At 40.4% G+C, this 20,326-nt stretch overlaps 5 non-coding genes across 5 annotated transcripts; 1 reads left to right on the top strand and 4 right to left on the bottom strand.

Moving 5' to 3' along the window:
• Window positions 1–6,019: 6,019 nt before the first annotated feature.
• trnat-ugu (transfer RNA threonine (anticodon UGU)) lies at window positions 6,020–6,092 on the bottom strand. Its single transcript has one exon. It is a non-coding gene; the product is annotated as a tRNA-Thr (tRNA).
• A 760-nt stretch (window positions 6,093–6,852) lies between these two features.
• Window positions 6,853–6,925, bottom strand: trnat-ugu (transfer RNA threonine (anticodon UGU)). The gene has a single exon. It is a non-coding gene; the product is annotated as a tRNA-Thr (tRNA).
• Window positions 6,926–13,454: 6,529 nt separating this feature from the next.
• trnag-ucc (transfer RNA glycine (anticodon UCC)) lies at window positions 13,455–13,526 on the bottom strand. The gene has a single exon. It is a non-coding gene; the product is annotated as a tRNA-Gly (tRNA).
• A 1,630-nt stretch (window positions 13,527–15,156) lies between these two features.
• trnal-aag (transfer RNA leucine (anticodon AAG)) lies at window positions 15,157–15,238 on the top strand. Its single transcript has one exon. It is a non-coding gene; the product is annotated as a tRNA-Leu (tRNA).
• Window positions 15,239–15,592: 354 nt separating this feature from the next.
• On the bottom strand, window positions 15,593–15,664 carry trnag-ucc (transfer RNA glycine (anticodon UCC)). The gene has a single exon. It is a non-coding gene; the product is annotated as a tRNA-Gly (tRNA).
• Window positions 15,665–20,326: the final 4,662 nt, after the last annotated feature.

The following is a 20,326-nucleotide window of genomic DNA, read 5'->3' as shown; positions in this document are numbered from 1 at the left end:
CTGCTATAGTTCTCCCACTTAGAAATCATGGAGGGGTCTCAAATTGTCATCGTAGGTGCATGTCCACTGTGAGAGACATAATCTAAAAAAACAAAATCAAAACCAATGACGTCTTAGTGTATTACCAACAGTAACCTTGGAAACGGTGGTCCCAGCTCTTTTCAGGTCCAGCTCCTCCCGTGTAGTTCTGGGCTGATTTCTCACCTTTCTTATGATCATTGAGACCCCACGAGGTGAGATCTTGCATGGAGCCCCAGTCCGAGGGAGACTGACAGTCATGTTTAGGTTCTTCCATTTTCTAATGATTGCTCCAACAGTGGACCTTTTTTCACCAAGCTGCTTGGACATTTTCCCATAGCCCTTTGCAGCATTGTGGAGGTGGACAATTTTGTCTCTAGTGTCTTTGGACAGCTCTTTGGTGTTGGCCATGTTAGTAGTTGGATTCTCACTGATTGTATGGGGTGGACAGGTGTCTTAATGCAGCTAACAACCTCAAACAGGTGCATCTAATTTAGGATAATAAATGGAGTGGAGGTGGACATTTTGAAGGCAGATTAACAGGTCTTTGAGGGTCAGAATTGTAGCTGATAGACAGGTGTTCAAATACTTATTTGCAACTGTATCATACAAATAGTTTAAAAATCATACATTGTGATTTCTGGATTTTCTTTTTAGATTATGTCTCTCACAGTGGACATGCACCTACGATGACAATTTCAGACCCTCCATGATTTCTAAGTGGGAGAATTTTCAAAATAGCAGGGTGTTCAAATACTTATTTTCCTCACTGTATCTCCCTGGTCTTTCCATAGAGAGCAGGTCAAGGCCAGCAACAAAAAGGCCACACAGATATTCAATCCAAACTTTATTAACACACAAACACACAGTGTAACAATGGTAATGCAGCAGTCGAACTTGGACACAGACATCCTGTGAACGATGCTTCTGGTTTTACTTAGTAAGGCGCCATGGTGGAGCGAGCTAACTCCAAGTATTCTGATGTATTGAAACTGATCCACGATCCCTGGTATGTGATAAACAAGCCCAACACCACAGTATGAAAAACATCCCATAACCACCATGCTTTACTGTCTTCACAGTGGACTGGGGCTTGATTTCAGTGCAGGGGGGTCGGAGGACAAACTGTCTGCGGCTTCTAGACCCAAAAAGAACAGTTTCCCTCTCATCAGTCCCCAGAATGTTGCTCTATTTCTCTGTTGGCCAGTCAATGTGTCCTTTGGTTGTTTCCCACGTCGGTCAGGCTTTGGATGTCATTACAAGGCATTTGAAATGATTTTGGCAGAGCAGCTTATAATCTTCTGCACTTCTTTATATGTTTTCCTCTCTCATATCAACTTTTTAATCAAAGTCCTCTGTTCCTCAGAGCAATGTCTGGAACGAGCCATTTTGCTGAGTATTTCAGTGTGAAATGCACTATAACCTCTCCATGTTCAACATGTGCTTCCTTCCTTCCTTAAATATGTATATATACAGTAGGGCTGCACGATTATGGCCAAAATAAAAATCCTGATTATTTTGATCAAAATTTTGATCGCGATTATTCTCACAATTATTTGTTGATTTTAACCAAAACAAATTTTATCATCATGTAGGCTATTTATAACTGCGAGAGGGAGTGTGATGGACGCTACTCACAGAGAGACGGCTGATCATTATGAACATTTCGGGTTGAATGGTGGATACACGTCGTGTGTATGAAACGTCTGTATCTTAACTGCATTTTTATGAACTTTGATATTCTCGCAATGGGTCACATCTCTGGTCCAGGTCCAGGTCCAGCAGCTCCGTCTCACACGCTGTTACTCTACCAACTGTAGTTAGTTGCTTTCAATAATTTCTTCTGTGTTCTTCGCCGTGGCGGCCACGATAGCAGAGTTACCCGCAGAAACAATGGTACAAATACAGGGTTGCCTCTCATATTTAACAATATACAGCTGTGTTAATTAAAAAATGAAACTGTAGACAAATGTCAGAAGTGTGGACCGGCGCTGTGTGGCCAGATGCGGACAGTAAGAGGAGAGAGAGTAGAGAGATTCAACACAGGCACGGCTTTACAGACGAAATGGGTCATGTATCGCAATATTAAACCACATCCATATAAACAGCATTGCAGCGGATGCAAGGACATTAGCACCGCTGCGTCCTAGAGGAGCTAACGGCTAACAGACGCTACTAGCACCGACTAGCACTGGTCACTGCTGTTCTCTGAATAACACAGACGGGACAAAATGTTGCGTTTACTGGTAAACTGGTAAACCTTGAGACCGACGTATTACCGACTGCTATCTGTTGAGTTTTTCTCCCGTTACTCTGTCCTCTGTGACTGTCTCCATCTAGAAACTAAGCTGCGCGGTGCAGGAACAACTGATTTGAAATTTGATCGTGGGAAGTCAAAGTTGTGATCACGATAAAAATTTGATTAATTCTGCAGCCCTAATATACAGTATATAGATTAATTATTGGCCATAACTGACACCTGTTTCTTCACAGAATCAATCAGCTCACTAATTTTACACAACACTGCTAGTATTTTGAACATGCTCCTTTCAATTGTGTGGACAATACCAGTTGTCCACACAAGTTTGATTTAGCAAAAACAACAACCTAAAACTAAAGGTCAAAGGTCAACTGGTGCTCCTCATTGCTAATGTCTATCAGGGACAATGGTTCCAATTTACTTTACTGGAGAAGAGCTGTTCCAGGAACATGAAGACAACACGGTAACCCCTACAGATACCAGTGAAATCTAAAAATCTGTGGGAATATGTTATATTTACAACTCTCCCGGCACTAAAAATCCCGGATAATCCCCCATTTGGGACTGGCTGGCAACAAAATGGAGGCCACACATAAATTTATCAAAAGTAGTTCATTTATCACAAACTAACCAACACTGAATGTTACATTTCCCATAATGCAACTCCATAATATTGAGGTTGGCAGATAATAAAGAAAAGTAATACGTCAGTCAAACAATATTCCATAGACATGCTCTAAATGTTGTTTCTAGTTTAAGATAGAGCTCTACAGCATGGCACCTCACTAACTCACTCTCTTGGTTTTTCTCTGTTGATAGAAACGGAGAGGAAGAGGAGTCAAACGTCACCGCTGTCAGCAGTGTGACAAATCCTTCACAATATCAGGATATTTAAAGATTCATCAGAGAGCTCACACTGGAGAGAAGCCTTACAGCTGTGATCAATGTGGGGCAGCTTTCACAGTACTGAGTCACCTAAAAAGACATCAACGCATTCACACTGGAGAGAAGCCGTACAGCTGTGATCAATGTGGGGAAACCTTTTCTCAGAATGGTAACCTTAAAACTCACCTGCGCGTTCATACTGGAGAGAAGCCGTACTGGTGTGAAGAATGTGGGGAAACCTTTTCTCAGAGTAGTAGCCTTAAAGCTCACCAACGCATTCACACTGGAGAGAAGCCGTACTGGTGTGATCAATGTGGGGAAACCTTTTCTCTGAGTGGTCACCTTGAAGCTCACCAACGCATTCACACTGGAGAGAAGCCGTACTGGTGTGAACAATGTGGGGAAACCTTTTCTCTGAGTGGTAACCTTAAAAGACACCAGCTCGTTCACACTGCCTCGTTGTGAACATGTTTCAGAGCCAAGCTGTTTCCTCCTCCTCATGCCCTGATAGCTGTGTTCTTATATTCTGATCTTCTCTCCTCATTGAAGGCTGACCAACAGTAACTCTATCTTCTGATCAACATGTATGTTATTGTGGATCAGCTGGACTGTTTTCTGCCTTTCCTCAGAACCCTTTACCATTTAGGCACCAGAATCGGTGCCTGAACCCGTTCTTTTAAAAACATATTTTTTAAATGTATGTGTTTAAATAAAAAAAAGGGAGCACAACAAGACAGCCAGCAACATTTAAGAACAGCTTGTTTATTTCTATATGGTCCAAATTAAATGTAAGAAAAAATATGTAATAACATATTTCTCTAGTAAATTGCTGCTAAATAACAAAAACAACCACTAGATGGAAAAAGGCAGCGCTGGTGTTTCAGTAGCACCGAAATGAGGCCCCAAAATCCCCGTTACTATTCGGTCTGATAGATACCGGGTGTTAAGGCACCGGTGCCGTACTAGCACCGGGTTTTGGTACCCAACCCTAACCACAATGTACCCGCCGTGGGAAGGAGAAGGCCCAAAGGAGAAACATTAAGACGTTTAAAGATGTTGTGATTGGAAAACGTAGACATGTTTGAAACTTTTTTATTTTGTAAAAACTTTCTTCTCATCTCTAGAAACATACTTTTTTTTGGCTGTCAGAAAGTCATTGTAATTTTTTTTTTTAGGAATACATTTTTGTCACCCTTATATAGTGGGTTTGGGATGAAACTATGAAAAGTTGGGAGTTTAGAAAAAGCGCAAATTAAATATTTGTGTAAATTGGTCCTGTCATTATTACCAGCACACTAGAAGTTGGCCATTTTTAATTGTACGCTCTCAAGTTATTGTTGTTTTGTAGTTAAAATAAAATTATTTAAACGAGGCCTCATGCTGATTATTTGTGACTTGATTTGGTGGATTTATCCTTCCCGCCGTTTCTGTGTTTAAACTCCTTGACAAGAGAACGTTTCCATCCATTAAAAGTGCTGAAAGACTCAGATTATTATGCTAAGTGTGTGACAACATTATGAGGGGGGGGATCCCTACAGAGATAGAGCTTTAGTTAGAGAGTAAGATCCTTTTAGTTTTGTAAAATTCATAGTATAGTATGTCAAAAAATTCATAAGTCATAGTATACTATGTCAAAAATTCATAAAAATTCATAAAAAGTCATATGTAAAAATATTCATAAAAGTCATTGTTTAGTATGTTGATAAAAACATAAAAAAATCACACTGTAGTATGTTGAAATATTTATAAATATTCATAGTATAGTTGTCAAAAAAAGTCATAGTATAGTATGCCAAAATATTCCTATAAAGGTGTAGTATAGTATGTCGTAACAAGTCCAAATTTATAGTTCTTGTTGTAAAACAAGAATGCGGGCATTGATCCCGCTACCTCTCGCATGCTAAGCAAGCGCTCTACCATTTGAGCTAATTCCCCTTTTCAAAAAATTCATAGTATAGTATCTCAAAAAATTTATAAAAATTCATAGTGTAGTATGTCAAAAATTCATAAAAAGTAATAGTATACTATGTCAAAAATTCATAAAAAGTCATAGTATAGTATGTCAAAAAATTCACAGTCATAGTATAGTATGTCAAAAAATTCATAAAAAGTCATAAAAAGTCATAGTATAGTATGTCAAAAAATCGTAAAAAGTCATAGTATACTATGTCAAAAATTCATAAAATGTCAAAAAAAATCAGTCATAGTATAGTAAGTCAAAATATTCATAAAAAATCACAGTATAGTATTTCAAAAACTTTATAAAAGTCATAGTATAGTATGTCAAAAAAATCATAAAAGTCATAGTATAGTATTTCAAAAATTCATAAAAGTCATAGTATAGTGTGACAAAAAAAATCATAAAAAGTCATACTATAGTATGTCAAAAAATTCATAAGTCGTAGGATAGTATGTCAAAAAAATCATAAGTCTTAAAAAGTCATGGTATAACATGTATAACATTCATAAAAGTCATAGTTTAGTATGACAAAAAAATCATGAAAGTCATACTATAGTATGTCAAAAAATTCTAAAAAAGTTGTAAAAAGTCATAGTATGTCGAAATATTCATAAAAGTCATTGTTTAGTATGTCGAAAAAAACATAAAAAGTCACACTGTAATATGTCGAAATATTCCTAAAAAGTCGTAGTATAGTATGTCGTAACAAGTCCAGATTTATAAATCTTGTTGTAAAACATGAAGTATCTAAAGTCCCCTGTATAGACTGTTTTCAGCCACATATGATGTTATAAGACAACATCACATGTCACTTTTGTGCTCTGGAAAAATCAGGCAGCTGGTAATTTTGTTGCACCTGTTAAGAATCACATGCATACACTTCTTAAGTGAGAACCAGGCACTGCTGGGAACTGGACCCAGGATCTCCTGTTTACAAGACACGCGCTTTAACCACTAAGCTACAGCGCCTTCTACAGAGAACCCTGTCATGCAAGAATACAATGAGCTAATGAACAGGGTTGCTTCCATCCATCCATCTTTGTCCAGCAGCTCCAGTAGGGGACCCCTACGAACTCCGGCAAATGAAAACAGCTGGACGTGTCCTTGAGCGACGCCTCAGGACTCACTGTTCATAGGCAGGCCTACCGAGAACAACAGAAGTCCTATGCAAAGACCTTGAGAGATGAGAGACCCTTTCCCCACAGCCCTGGTAAAATCCAACCTCAATGCCATAAGGCCCCTCATCACAAAGGTCATTAACCACTCCCTCCGCTCAGGCCATGTTCCATCAACACTAAAAACAGCTGTTTCTCATGGAAAGCCATGGAAAGCTTAAAACACAGTCCTAGTTTAGTCCTCCTCAACAGTTAACATAGTGTTTGCTGTGTGGCGTGTTCGTTTTTATTTCTCCCATGTTAACAGTATTGACCAATACGGTAGGCATTCTAACCTCAGCTGACACGCTCACGCCATGCAGGCAGTGTGCAGGAGCCCTAAGCTTCCAAGGTAAGACTGAAATTCATGATAATAAAAACTTTATAATCTTCACACTAAAGTTGCAAACACACCTCCAACAAAAGGAGTTTATTCGCTTTACATGGACACATGTAATGTTATGGTACAAAGCAACATCACATGTCACTTTAGTGCTCTAGAAAATCAGGCTATAACTTTGTTAAACATGTTAAGTATCAGGAACCATGTGGAAACACTTTATTAAGTGATAACTAGGCACTGCTGGGATTTGGACCCAGGATCTCCTGTTTACAAGACAGGCGCTTTATCCACTAAGCTACAGCACCTCCTGGAACTAAGTCTGTCTTGCAAGAATACAATGAGCTAGTGAAAAGGGTTCCTTCCATCCATCCATCTTTGTCCAGCAGCTCCAGCAGGGGACCCCAAACTCCCCTTTGCCGAGCCACATCAACCAGCTCTGACTGGGGGATCCTGAGGCGTTCCCAGGAGATTGGGCTTTCTACTCAGCTTGCCTAGGCTTGGTGGATCGATCCTATCCAGTAGCCAGTCTACAGAAGAGGTATTAAGTACCTGGCAATCCGTGCTGCGCTAGCTATGCCTTGCAGAAGCATGTCTCAGATCACGGTGCGTCTGGAGATAGCGTCCGGTCATCAGTGGAAAGATGTTTCTATGTGGATAACTGCCTCCTGAGCCTGCCAACATCAAGGAATGCCACACAGCTAGTGAGCAAGCTACAGGTCCTCCGAGCCTCCGGAGGGTTGGAGCTGCGCCACTGGGCCAGTAATGTTTCCAGCGTAGTTAATCACCTGCCAAAAGAGGCCAGATCAGACAACCTTGATCTCTGGCTTACTCAAGAGGTAGCAGAGGCTGCAGTGTACAGCGTACACAGTGTACAAACAACATAATTAGGCCAAATGAACAGAAATGGCTGATGAATGAACTTTGTGTATAGTGTGGCTTAAACTTGAATTTAATTCATCATCTTTAGTCTGTGTTAACATAACATGCCTTTTTCATTTGCAACCAGGGTTTAATGGGTAGACATGATGCAAACAGAGGTAATCTCTGCAACAACAACATGCTGTTGGGAATTGAACCCAGGATCTCCTGTTTACTAAACAGGCACTTTAACCAACTAAGCCACAGCACCTCTGGGTGTGAACCCACATGCCCAGCCATGTTGGAGGAACTCGGTGTAAACGCCTGAAAAGATTACAGTGCAGTATTGTGCACTTTGGATACTTTATGTGAATGTAGCCATGTCTAAACAACAGAAAAGCATCCAAGATGCAAAGGCATTTAGGGAAGGATGATATTTCGAAAAATTACAGTTTATTGGCGGTGCAGATCCTTACGAGTTGGCTCCCTCTTCTTAGATCCATGACGACCCGGTGATTCTTCCTTCAGTTACATATCCCGTTATAATCAACTAATGTCAAATAATTTATTTATTAATTTTTATTCCAGCAGCATCAAAGATGTTGAAATCAGGCCTGGAAAAATGACAAGAACAGCTCTCACAATGCAAGTTACAGAGTGACAACAGTTCGGGTGAATACAATCAGTAATACACTTCCTTATATCCAGTGCCCCCAGAGGAAAATAAACCTTGTTTGGAAAACAGTTTAATCTCAAACACAACAATTAGTGAACCTTAGGCAGACAGTTGGAGCTCTTACGTATTTCTGAACCTGCCCCTTGTGTGTCAAGTGTCTTGACCGGTCATTCTATCTCAACTGAAAAAGGACATCTTGTCTCTAGGATGGGCTATGGTCTCAACCTGGGACCTGCTATGATAAACACAGCTTTAGACAACTGTTTCTGTCAGGCTCCACGTCATCTGTTCTTCAAGGAAATGGTGTGGAGTCATAACAAACCCACTTGTCTCCCATCAAGGAGACACACACAGATGACAGATACAGAAGTCATATACTCTGAGAGGCATTGGAGATCTTATTATGAATAATTAATATGAAAATCATTGGTTAAATGTAATTTTCCCATTACAAGCCGTATTGTTTTCAGGTCCGGTACAGACATGGAAAGAAGAATGTCATTGCTGACTCTGATGAGTAACGGTTTTAAGAGGGAGGGTGTGTGACAAAGTGGGTTTGCTCACCACTTGTCCCATACAGGTCATTACAACATCTGAAAACCTCGACCTGTTGCCTTGATGTTCTACCAACGGGACTTTTCAAAAATGTTTCCAATTGTTTGACTTCTGATCTTCTACAGATTGTGAACACATCTCTTCTTTCAGGAATCTTTCCACAGGCCCTGAAAACTGCAGTAATCAAGCCACTCTTAAAAAAGAACAACCTAGACAAGTCACTAATGAGCAACTATAGGCCAATATCAAACCTTCCGTTTTTAAGTAAAATCATTGAAAAAGTAGTCTTTCAACAACTCAACCATTTCTTGTCACTAAGCAACAGTTTTGATACCTTTCAGTCGGGTTTCCGACCACACCACAGCACTGAAACGGCTCTTGTCAAAGTCTTTAATGACATCCACCTTAACACAGATAATGGCAAAATTTCAATCTTAGTATTACTTGATCTCAGTGCTGCATTTGACACGGTCGACCACGACATACTACTAGACCGATTGGAAAACTGCGTTGGCCTTTCTGGCTTAGTACTAAACTGGTTTGAATCCTACCTAAAGAATAGGGATTACTTTGTGTCTATAGGTAATTATGCATCTGAGCGTACAAATATGACGTGCGGAGTTCCGCAAGGCTCCATTCTGGGGCCTCTTCTGTTTAACATCTACATGCTTCCACTGGCTCAGATTATGGAGAAAAACAAAATAAGTTACCATAGTTATGCGGACGACACACAAATTTACATAACCTTATCGCCAGGGGACTATAGTCCAATACAAAAACTGACTAAGTGCATCGAACAAATTAACGGCTGGATGTGCCAGAACTTTCTGAAATTAAATGAAGGAAAAACTGAGGTGGTTGTTTTTGGAGCAAGAGAGGAACGATTAAAAGTCTGCGCTCAGCTTCAAACAACAATGTTAAAAACAACAGACAAAGCCAGAAATCTTGGTGTAGTCATGGACTCAGACCTGAACTTTAACAGCCACATTAAGACAATTACAAAGTCAGCCTACTATCACCTTAAGAATATATCAAGGGTTAAAGGACTTATGTGTCAACAGGATTTGGAAAAACTTGTCCATGCCTTTATCTTCAGTAGACTTGACTACTGTAACGGGGTCTTTACAGGTCTCCCTAAAAAATCAATCAGACAGCTGCAGCTGATTCAGAACGCTGCTGCTCGAGTCCTCACTAAGACCAAGAGACTGGATCACATCACTCCAGTTCTGAAGTCTTTACACTGGCTTCCTGTGTCTCAAAGAATTGATTTCAAAGTACTCTTGCTAGTTTATAAATCACTTAACGGTTTAGGTCCAAAATATATTGCTGATCTGCTACTACACTATGAACCACCCAGACCTCTCAGGTCATCTGGGACAGGTCTGCTTTCTGTCCCCAGAGTCAGAACTAAACAGGGTGAAGCAGCTTTCAGTTTCTATGCTCCTCATATCTGGAATAAACTCCCAGAAACCTGTAGATCCGCTGCTACTCTCAGTTCTTTTAAATCAAGGCTGAAGACCTTTCTATTTGATGCTGCCTTTCTTTAAATGACTAATCATTTCTTTAAATTTCTTATGCTGCACTGTAAATTTTATTCTTGTGTTTTATGTTTCTCTTTGTTTTTAACTGTCTATTCATGTGTTTTACCGGTTTTTAATGCTTGTGATTTTTAACTGTTTTTACTTGTGTTTTATCTGTTTAACTGATTTTGTGTAAAGCACTTTGAATTGCCTTGTTGCTGAAATGTGCTATACAAATAAAGCTGCCTTGCCTTGCCTTGCCTAGTAAAGTAAACACACAGTCATACATTAGTTTCAGTTCCATTTTATTAGGTTGCAAGTTGAAACATGGTTTTTCCTGTATTGATACTTACAATTGTTTGTTCCTTTGTTCAGTTCCACCATGCAAGACAATTGGTTGGGGAGGGGCCGGCCTAAGTATTTCCTGTTTTATAGGAATGGGGTGGTCATGGATGACATCACCGGGCCAAACCAAGTAGAGGGTTTTCTTTTGTATAGGAATGTTTATTTTGGTTGTTTTTGGTCATTGTATAAAAAAGGTATGCAAAATCCTGACCTGTTTTGTAGTCAGCAGGATAGGAGGGAACTGGTGACCAAGTTCCATAGGTTAAGAGATGGCAAGGTATTAATGTTTGGAGTAGATCAACCTGATTTAGGATGGGATGGACTGAAGCAGTGGGGTGGGAATTGACAACCCTATACATATGGGGGGGGATTTGTGCTCCTGGTAGGAGAGAGGGAGGTGAGGCTGTGCTGCCAGGAACATGTGCCTGTTATTGCTACTATTAGTTTAATGTGCCACTGTCTTTAAGTTTGATGGGTTAATTATCAGTGTACTGCAGACCATGGAAATAAACTAATCACCTTTGAAAATGTGCAATGTTCGAGTCTGCCAGCCTACCGCCATCCTAGCCACTCTGGCTAACTCTCCACGAATGTGTAAAACTAAAAAGAAGACACACAAGACCAAAAACAAACAAATTAACTACAGCTATTCTGATATTCCTGACCAGGCTGATGCCGGTTGGCCAGTAAACCCCCCCCCCAAATCATCAGTGTCCCGTATCAAAACCAAAAACAATACACAAGTGTATGAACAGGAATTAATTACAAATGATTACGATAATACAGTACCGATGCAGTAATGAATGGGTACAACATGAACACATGATTTAGGAAACGTCTGCGTTTTCAGCCCTAAAGTGGATCAGCTGCTGTGTCCTCCTGTGTGATACAGGACGGTATATGTAAAGCACGTAGCGATGTATCATAGACCGGTAATATTAAAATATATAGTCTATGCGATGTATACAGTCCATTTAAGGCAGAGAAATGCGGGACTGTTGTAAAAATCAACATTAACGTTAGTGGTTAGCGATTGGCGTTAGCATAGCAAGCTAGCGATTTTTTAAAAGTTTCAGTTTGGAACATGGTTGCAAGCATGTATGGACAGGACTGTATAGACCACAAAACAAGACTGTTGTAATTTTTAAATCAATTCTTTAAGCCGAAAATACCAGAAATGCGTCTCTCTGGTCGATGCCGCAGCCATTGTTGCCTGTTGCACATTGTATATCGCTACCCCTCGGTTTCAAGTAAGATGGCATTCTCCCTTGATTTTCTTCATTCATTGTCTATGGTTCCTAGGGCCATACAGCCCTTACCCCTCGATCAAAAACATTATTGGGACAGCACTCATGTGAACGCTCAAGACGTAGGGAAAGGGGTAGGGGTAAGATAGAGAAATGAGATTCAGCCTAAGACCTCTTGTGTTAATCTGACTGATAGGGTTATGGAACATAGTGGTAGACCAAGGCCTCCTGTGGTAATCTGACTTGAAGGGTTTTGGAGCGTAGTGTTAGACTAAGACCTCCAGACACAAACTAAGCAGCATGCTTTCCCTTTTATATCTCAGGCTATTGTAGACAGCACAACAACCACTTCAAACATACACATTTTACAGTTTTTATTGTACTTTATCTATACAATATTAATGCTCCAGTTTTAATGGGTGTTACAGCGGGTATGAGCACTCTAATTTCCATTTTAATGGATGAAATAAACATAACATAAGGACTGTACCCTTCAGCAGGAGGAAACATTTCACAAACAGATGCACTGTTAATTTTCAACAGCCTGGGAGTGGACTTCATATGGAGACAAAGCATAGCAATTAGCAGAGGATGGTTTTGATCCATCGACCTCTGGGTTATGGGCCCAGCACGCTTCCGCTGCGCCACTCTGCTGTGCTGGACAAGGCCACAGGTTCAAATAAGCACGTAAATCACCGTAGTTTTAGATGTTTAAATGTGCGCACAAGAAAGCTAAGAGATTACTGTGGGGAAATGGAGACTGGCTAGGTTAACTGAAGATTTTAAACATTGTAAAAAATGTATGAAACATATGAACACGTTAAACATATACGGGCATATAATATATACCTACAGTCTCAGTCTTTGGATGGTATAGGTAGCGTATCGCTACCGTGACGGCTGACATACGCCCCGTCACGGTTACCGACAATTTTGTTAATGAATGAGTATTTCACATTGAACACTTACGATTGGGTGGTCGTTAAAAACAGGGCATTGCGAATATACAGATATAAAATCTAGAGTCAGAAAGGGGTACATATCACAATCCCAAAATCACAATCTCCACATATCACAAAACTGTTGCGTGGGGCCTTAGGTATTTGCTTGTATTACATCAAGTTTTCCAATAACATTAACAAGCATAACATTGATTATGGTGCCTGTGTTTGTCATGATGTGAAAAGTTAATAGTTGCAGTTAGTGTGGCCGAGTGGTCTAAGGCGCTGGATTAAGGCTTCAGTCTCTCTGGAGGCGTGGGTTCAAATCCCAACACTGCCATTTGCATATATTACATAGCTGGAAGGCAACCAATGTGATATCTTAGAGCTGTGGCATTTGGCCTGAACTTGGTGGAGTAACTAGAATCATCCATCAATAACTTTGCTGAGATTGTTCCTTGTTAACCTGAGGTTCAACGAGGTGAAACCTTCCTTTCCAGCACTTTGGACTAGAACATCAACAAATAATTGTGATAATTAATCGTGATCTCCATATTGATCAAAGTAATTGTTGTTATCATTTTGGCCATAATCATGCAGCTCAAAGAGATTTTATCAAACCAGGTTGGGCAAGTAACCTTTCTGCTGACTTCTTGTAAAAAAAGAAAGTACAACAACCCAAAAACATTTACTGCGATGGCTGGGAATCGAACCCAGGTCAACTGCTTGGAAGGCAGCTATGCTCACCACTATACCACCATCGCTGGACAATGTGATGTTTACTTCAAATCTTGTAATACATTTGGGCATTGAGACTGGTTCAAATCTGGCTCGAAGGAGAAGTCTTTTCCAGAGTTTCCCTTCAGGGATCAATAAAGAATTTCTGATTCTGATGTAGAGATGGACAAACAACCCAAAAGGATAATACTTCTTGCCGAGACATAACAAGAAACAAAAAAACTGACTATTGTAAGTAATGAATGGCTTCATGAATAGACAACCATCATCCCACCACTCGGCCACACTACCTGCACATGACTATGCTTCACATCGTAATACACACAGGGACCTTAACTAACGTAATGCTTGCTAACTGTTATCACTCTTTGTCATTTTTCTCTGACCTTGTTCATTATTAGAATATTGTAACCAGCATTAAGTGAGTAGGTTTAGGTCTGTGTGAATATGGGCTGAGCATTTACCTGGACTGAATTTGTGAACATCTTCTTTTGCATATTCACTGTAAAGAGCCATTACTCCTCCAACTGCCAACTATTGTTCTAGAGACAATAGGATATAGAGTTTTAGATTGCAAGGTAACTGTCAAAGACCAAAGACTTCATTGAAATACCTCAAGTGATCAAAACAGTTTGTCAAAATGGGAAAGGTCTTGTTTTTTATTGCAAATTCCAGCACAGTTCTAAAATTATTCTTTAAAATATGTCCATTTACCATTCAAAAACAAAAGTACAATCATGAAACACATACTACTTAGATAGAATGAACTTGTTCAGGTGGCAATGAAATGATTCCAGAGACGTGGACCCTCTGGCACAGCGATACTTGGTCAGGACAACACCCCCCTTCTTGATAGTACCCGTCTCTGTATGAAGCTGCACACCAGGCAGGTCCTGGATGCACTTGATGTGTTGTTACTGCACACGCCAGATATCACAAAACTGTTGGGTGGAGCCTCATGTATTTGCTTGTATTACATCAAGTGACCTGCATACCAATGACCGCAAAGTTTTATATGTACATGGTTTCTAAAGGCCACTTGGGTGATCTTTGGGCTGCTCTATGGTCTTCAGCTGGAGGATAAATCCCAGAGTTGGCACACTCCAGGTTATCAAAGCAACACACATCCCTGGGTGGACTTGAACCCCCATCCTTTCAGCTAATAGCTGACTGCGCTGACCTATTGCGCCACAGTAACTACGACTGTCTGATGTTTAATGAGCGGGAGCTCGATCTTTAAGCCACAAGCATTTGCTTTATGGCTTTTTGAGGTTGAGCTGCACATGTATGCTTATCAGGCTATTTTCCTGTTTATATTTCCTTAGAAATTGGGGAAGCTGACTCATGCGGAAATGTAGAAGCTGGACGTGCATTGTATTGTTCTTACATGTCAATTGGATTCTGACTTTGTATTCAAATATTTGGCATTCAAGAACATTTTTAAACTGATGATGTATCAGTCATTTTGCTGGTGGTTTCTTGGTCACAGCAACAAGCTTGATCATTGACATACAGTTACACGCCACATATCACAAAACTGTTGGGTGGGGCCTTAAGTATTTGCTTGTATTACATCAAGTTTTCCAAAAACATTAACAAGCATAACGTTGATTACGGGGCCTGTGTTTGTCATGATGTGGAAAGCTGATAATTGCAGGTAGTGTGGCCGAGTGGCCTAAGGCGCTGGATTAAGGCTCCAGTCTCTCTGGAGGCGTGGGTTCAAATCCCACCATTGCCATTTGTGTATATTACATAGCTGGAAGGCAACCAATGTGATGTCTTACAGCTGTGGCATTTGGCCTGAACTTGGTGATGTAACTAGAATCATCCATCAATAACTTTGCTGAGATTGTTCCTTGTTAACCTGAGGTTCAACGATTGGTGAAACCTTCCTTTCCAGCACTTCGGAGTAGAAAACAAACAAATAATTGTGATAATTAATCGTGATCTCCATATTGATCAAAGTAATTGTTATTATCATTTTGGCCATAATCATGCAGCTCAAAGAGATTTTATCGAACCAGGTTGGGCAAGTAACCTTTCTGCTGACTTCTTGTAAAAAAAGAAAGTACCACAACCCAAAAACAGTTACTGCGATGGCTGGGAATCGAACCCAGGTCAACTGCTTGGAAGGCAGCTATGCTCACCTCTATACCACCATCGCTGGACAATGTGATGTTCACTTCAAATCTTGTAATACATTTGGGCATTGAGATTGGCTCACATCTGGCTCGAAGGAGCAGTCTTTTCCAGAGTTTCCCTTCAGGGATCAATAAAGAATTCTGATTCTGATGTAGAGATGGACAGACAACCCAAAAGTATAATACTTCTTGCCGAGACATAACAAGAAACAAAAAAACTGACTATTGTAAGTAATGAATGGCATCATGAATAGACAACCATCATCCCAATGTATGCCATTAACAGTCTATGAGTGGTCAATTAGAGTCCAATAACTTTCTTTGGGGCAACTCCTTTTTCCTCCAGATAGAGCTCATTCAGCAATAGAAAGTACCAGTTAGTGCTGAATATCTATTCCAAAACTCCCATTCTTTATTTATTTAGCCAGCGGTGGACAACTGGTGAAATGTACTTGCTCTGCATGTGTTAGTGTCTGATGATGAACTCACAACCAAGACAACCCCAAAGAGAAGCACTTATGAACACAATGATCATCAGTGTCTTTATTTGAGGTGATCTGAATGTGATTACAATGACATCTTAAGTTACAGTCTTAACCAATAGAAATGTGTATGAACATTTGTGCAGACAGGTATATAGTAGCTTTTCACGTTGTTGTGGCCGAGTGGTTAAGGCGATGGACTAGAAATCCATGGGGTCTCCCAGCGCAGGTTCAAATCCTGCCAACAACGAGCGCTGTTTTTTAAGAGTAGTAGCCAACCAATGACACATCACAGTATACCAAATCACAGATGTGCCTTCATAAACAATATTGTCTTATCTCATAGGTACTGGAAGCAACCAGTCTCCACCAAGGTATTTCTTATCAATCTGTCTTACAAGATTTGCAGTGAACGTTGTGTTGTCCAGCAGAAAGGCAACAGGTGTGTTACTTTTTGACTATGATTTATACCATAGCAGTGCAAGCATTTTGCCCAGGTTTGATTTCAAGCCACCGCATATTTCAATTTCCTTGCGGGAGTCATCCCAAAAGGATTAATAAAGATAAGTCTAAGTCTATCTCAGAAAAAAGTCAAAAGAATTTCAAAATCTTCAGGGGATGTAGCTCAGTGGTAGAGCTCATTCTTTACATGTATGAGGACCTGGCATCTCCAGCAGGTATTATGGTAGAGTCTTTAAAAGAGCTGCAAAAGATATTACCTCCTGTGGTAATCTGACTGGTAGACAACACAACAAGCACTTTGAACGTATATGTTTTACAGTTTCTATTTACAGTATTTATTACTTGTAGTGTAGTATATTTACTGTATTACACTCTAGTTTTATGTGTGTTACGCGGGAATAAAAGGTATGAGCACTGTAGTTTCTTTTTTTATGGGTGAAATAATCTCAACATGCCATTAAGTTTACTCTTCAGCAGGTGGAGACATTTCACTTCAGACACTTGCAACATCAGTTGCTGTGTTAAACATCAACAGACTGGATATATACTTACTGAAGATACAAAGCACAGGAAATAGTAGAAGATGGTTTCGATCCATCAACCTCTGGGTTATGGGCCCAGCACGCTTCGCTGCTAATATTAATATAAAGGCTTATATTGCAATCTCGTCACCCTACATGTAGGTGTACCTATGTTTAAATAAACACACTGTAGGAAAGTTTATGTAGTGTTTTTTCTGTGTTTTTTTAATTTTACCTGTGTTTTTTTTCTGTGAGGGACAGCTCTGTCAGGCTTATTTATGTAGCATGGAAGCTAGCATTGGCCAACTAGCAGCCAGCCTGCTTCTAAACAAATACTTTTTAATTATCTCAACACTTTTTAACAGTCAAACTGAAACACTGGCGGTGAGCTCCAGGTCCTGCAGCTGCAGACGGACATGGATAGCTTCAGACCCGCTCACCACTAGTGTTGGTGGATTAGCAAGCTAGCGTTAGAAAACTAACCCCGCTTATAAATAAATACCTTTTAATTATCTCAACACTTTTAACAGTCAAACTCAAACAATGGGGTGAGCTCCAGGTCTTGCAGCCACGGACGGACCACCATCAGTAGGTATAATGCGTGCCTTTTAAATTACTTTTTTTTTTGTTAGCGGGCTGGTTGGTTAGTTCGCTAACGCTAGCTTGCTATTCCACCAACACTGGCGGTGGGCTCATGGGGGGTTGCGCCGCTGCCGCTGGAGATCAGATCCCGTTGAGGTCGGCAGCGGAGCTTCTAGCGATGTTTCCCCGCTGGCCGAGCCCCACTGACGGCGGACTGTCTGCGTCTGCAGGACCTGGAGCTCAGCGCCAGTGTTTCAGTTTAACTGTTAAAAAGTGTTGAGCTAATTAAAAGGTATTTACAGTATTTAGAAGCGGGCTGGATGTTAGTAAGCTTATGCTAGCTTTCATGCTACATAAATAAGCCGGACAGAGTTGTCCCTCATCTGGGGATAGACTTTAATGCTTTACAAACACCAAAGCAAGTAAGCGCTGTGACTAACATTACTCTTCTGAAGTGATTTTGGAGAGGGACATCAGGTAGAAATACTCTGTTGACTAGCATGACACCATTGTATTCATATAATAATCAATCCAGGTTAACGTGAATGACAGTGACTGCATGTTGCTTCTCTAAATTTCAGGTGTGGTCGACTAGCGAGGCCAGCTCGTTTGATAAACTGACCAGACCTGCATGCCTCTTGTTTCTTTGGGCTAGTTGTATTAGCTTTAGCCTGGCTGGTAGCAGCTTTCTGCTTGTTTCTTAAGCTAACTATATTAGCTTTAGACCGGCTGGTAGCAGCTTTCTGCTTGTTTCTTAAGCTAACTATTTTAGCTTTAGCCTGGCTGGTAGCGCCTTTCTGCTTGTTTCTTTAAGCTAACTATTTTAGCTTTAGCTTGGCTGGTAACAGCTTTCTGCTTGTTTCTTTAAGCTAACTATAGCTTTAGCTTGGCTGATAGCAGCTTTCTGCTTGTTCTTTAAGCGAACTATTTAGCTTTAGCCTGACTGGTTGCAGCTTTCTGCAGTGGGAAATGGCGGGAGACGTTGTGATTATGTTGCATTAATCAGGGGGTTTAGTTGTATTTGCAGAGACATAAAACCCCAACTACTGTAGCGTCACTCACTACCCATCAAATACTATGACATCACTGTGTTAGAGGCAGCTGTTGCCAACGGTAGGCTACTTTTCTCCACACAAAAGAGCCTCACTCCCATACCCACTCCCTTCCTTCGGACTAAGTCAAATACACACGTTGCCCACATGGCTACCTGTCTTAAAGGGGAATGGTCGGATGGTAATAATCATGTAAAGGAGAAACGGTGAAAGGTTACTTTTCTATCAAGCAGCAAAAAAGTATTAACGTCAACATCGTAACGTCCTGCAATGTGACTTTCGCGCATGCGCACATCGCGATGTCAATGCTAAAACACAATATTGTTCAGCCCTAACTGACGGTATACTTCAGTAAGCTAGTTTCCACTTTTTATCTTGGGTAATGCCCTGTAAGTATATCTTAGTTTATTTAGATACCCAACATAGGTTATACTACGTACACTGTATAACAATAATTACGTTTTCTTATTCATCTTACATTTTTGCTAGCCTGTTGTGTAGTTATATTGTTTTACAATTATCTTGTTTAATAGCTGGACTCCTTACTATCTAAGTAATCTGGTCATTGTGTTTTCTCCCAGTTTCACCTTTGTAACTCAAATAAACGTGTTACAAGGATCCAGTCGCCAGTGCTTGATGGTGGAAGGTGTTTAGCTGCTGGTCAGATTGCACTGCGTTACGTACGTGAGGACAAGACATATTTCATGGTAAGTATTTCCAGGTAATCTCTGCACCTCTAATCTCTGCACCTCTGTTATTCTAATATTACCATGTAATAAAATTGAAAACAGGCAGTTTTTGCATTTTCACCACTGATTCATGGTTGTTGGAGTAACTACAGAAGCATTTCCAGGTAATCACTACACCTCTGTCTTACTACGTAATAAAAATAGAAACAGGTAGTTTTGCATTTTCCACCACTGATTCATTGTTTTTATTTCAGAAACTGCCGGAGCATTTCCAAGTAATCACTACTCCTCTGTTTTTGTATTATTACCATGTAATTAAATCGAAACAGGCAGTTTTGCATTGGCACCACTGCCTTCTAAATCTCTAACCATGGCGCCTTTCTTGCCTAAAACAATATAACCAAACAATTGTTAAATTAAATTTGATAGATGTAACTCCTTGATGGTCTAATGGCTAGGATTGGCGCCCTCACCGCCGCGGGCCGGGGTTCAATTCCAGTCAGGGAATGGTCAGGACTTGACAGATACAGATTAAAAGAGTACGGTTTTGGTTGAGTTGTCAAATTCTTCCTCATTAGTTTAACGTTTTAAAGAGTACTGTTGGAGAAATCCTTCTATAAACTGACAACTGACTCCATGATGAATTAACACAGCGTTTATTCTTGTGGTCAACAGATGAAATGCGTTTCCGGGCAGTTAAACGTGCCGGACCTGATGGAAACTTGTCTAGTACAGAGGTTCCCAAAAAGGCACTTAAACAATAGCGTGCTCAGGGTTATATTGGTTCCTTGTGGGCCTGATTGGTCAGCTATACTGTGCTGGGGTTACAATCCCTGCTCTGCCTCTTCCTTCTGCCTGTCTATTATTTTTCAGTTATCATTTACTTCACAAGACAGC

The sequence above is a fragment of the Etheostoma spectabile genome, unplaced genomic scaffold (genome assembly GCF_008692095.1).
Source record: "Etheostoma spectabile isolate EspeVRDwgs_2016 unplaced genomic scaffold, UIUC_Espe_1.0 scaffold00018845, whole genome shotgun sequence".
NCBI lineage: Eukaryota > Metazoa > Chordata > Actinopteri > Perciformes > Percidae > Etheostoma > Etheostoma spectabile.
The sequence above is the reverse complement of the archived record's forward strand: the minus strand, read 5'-3'. Positions and strand labels throughout refer to the sequence as shown.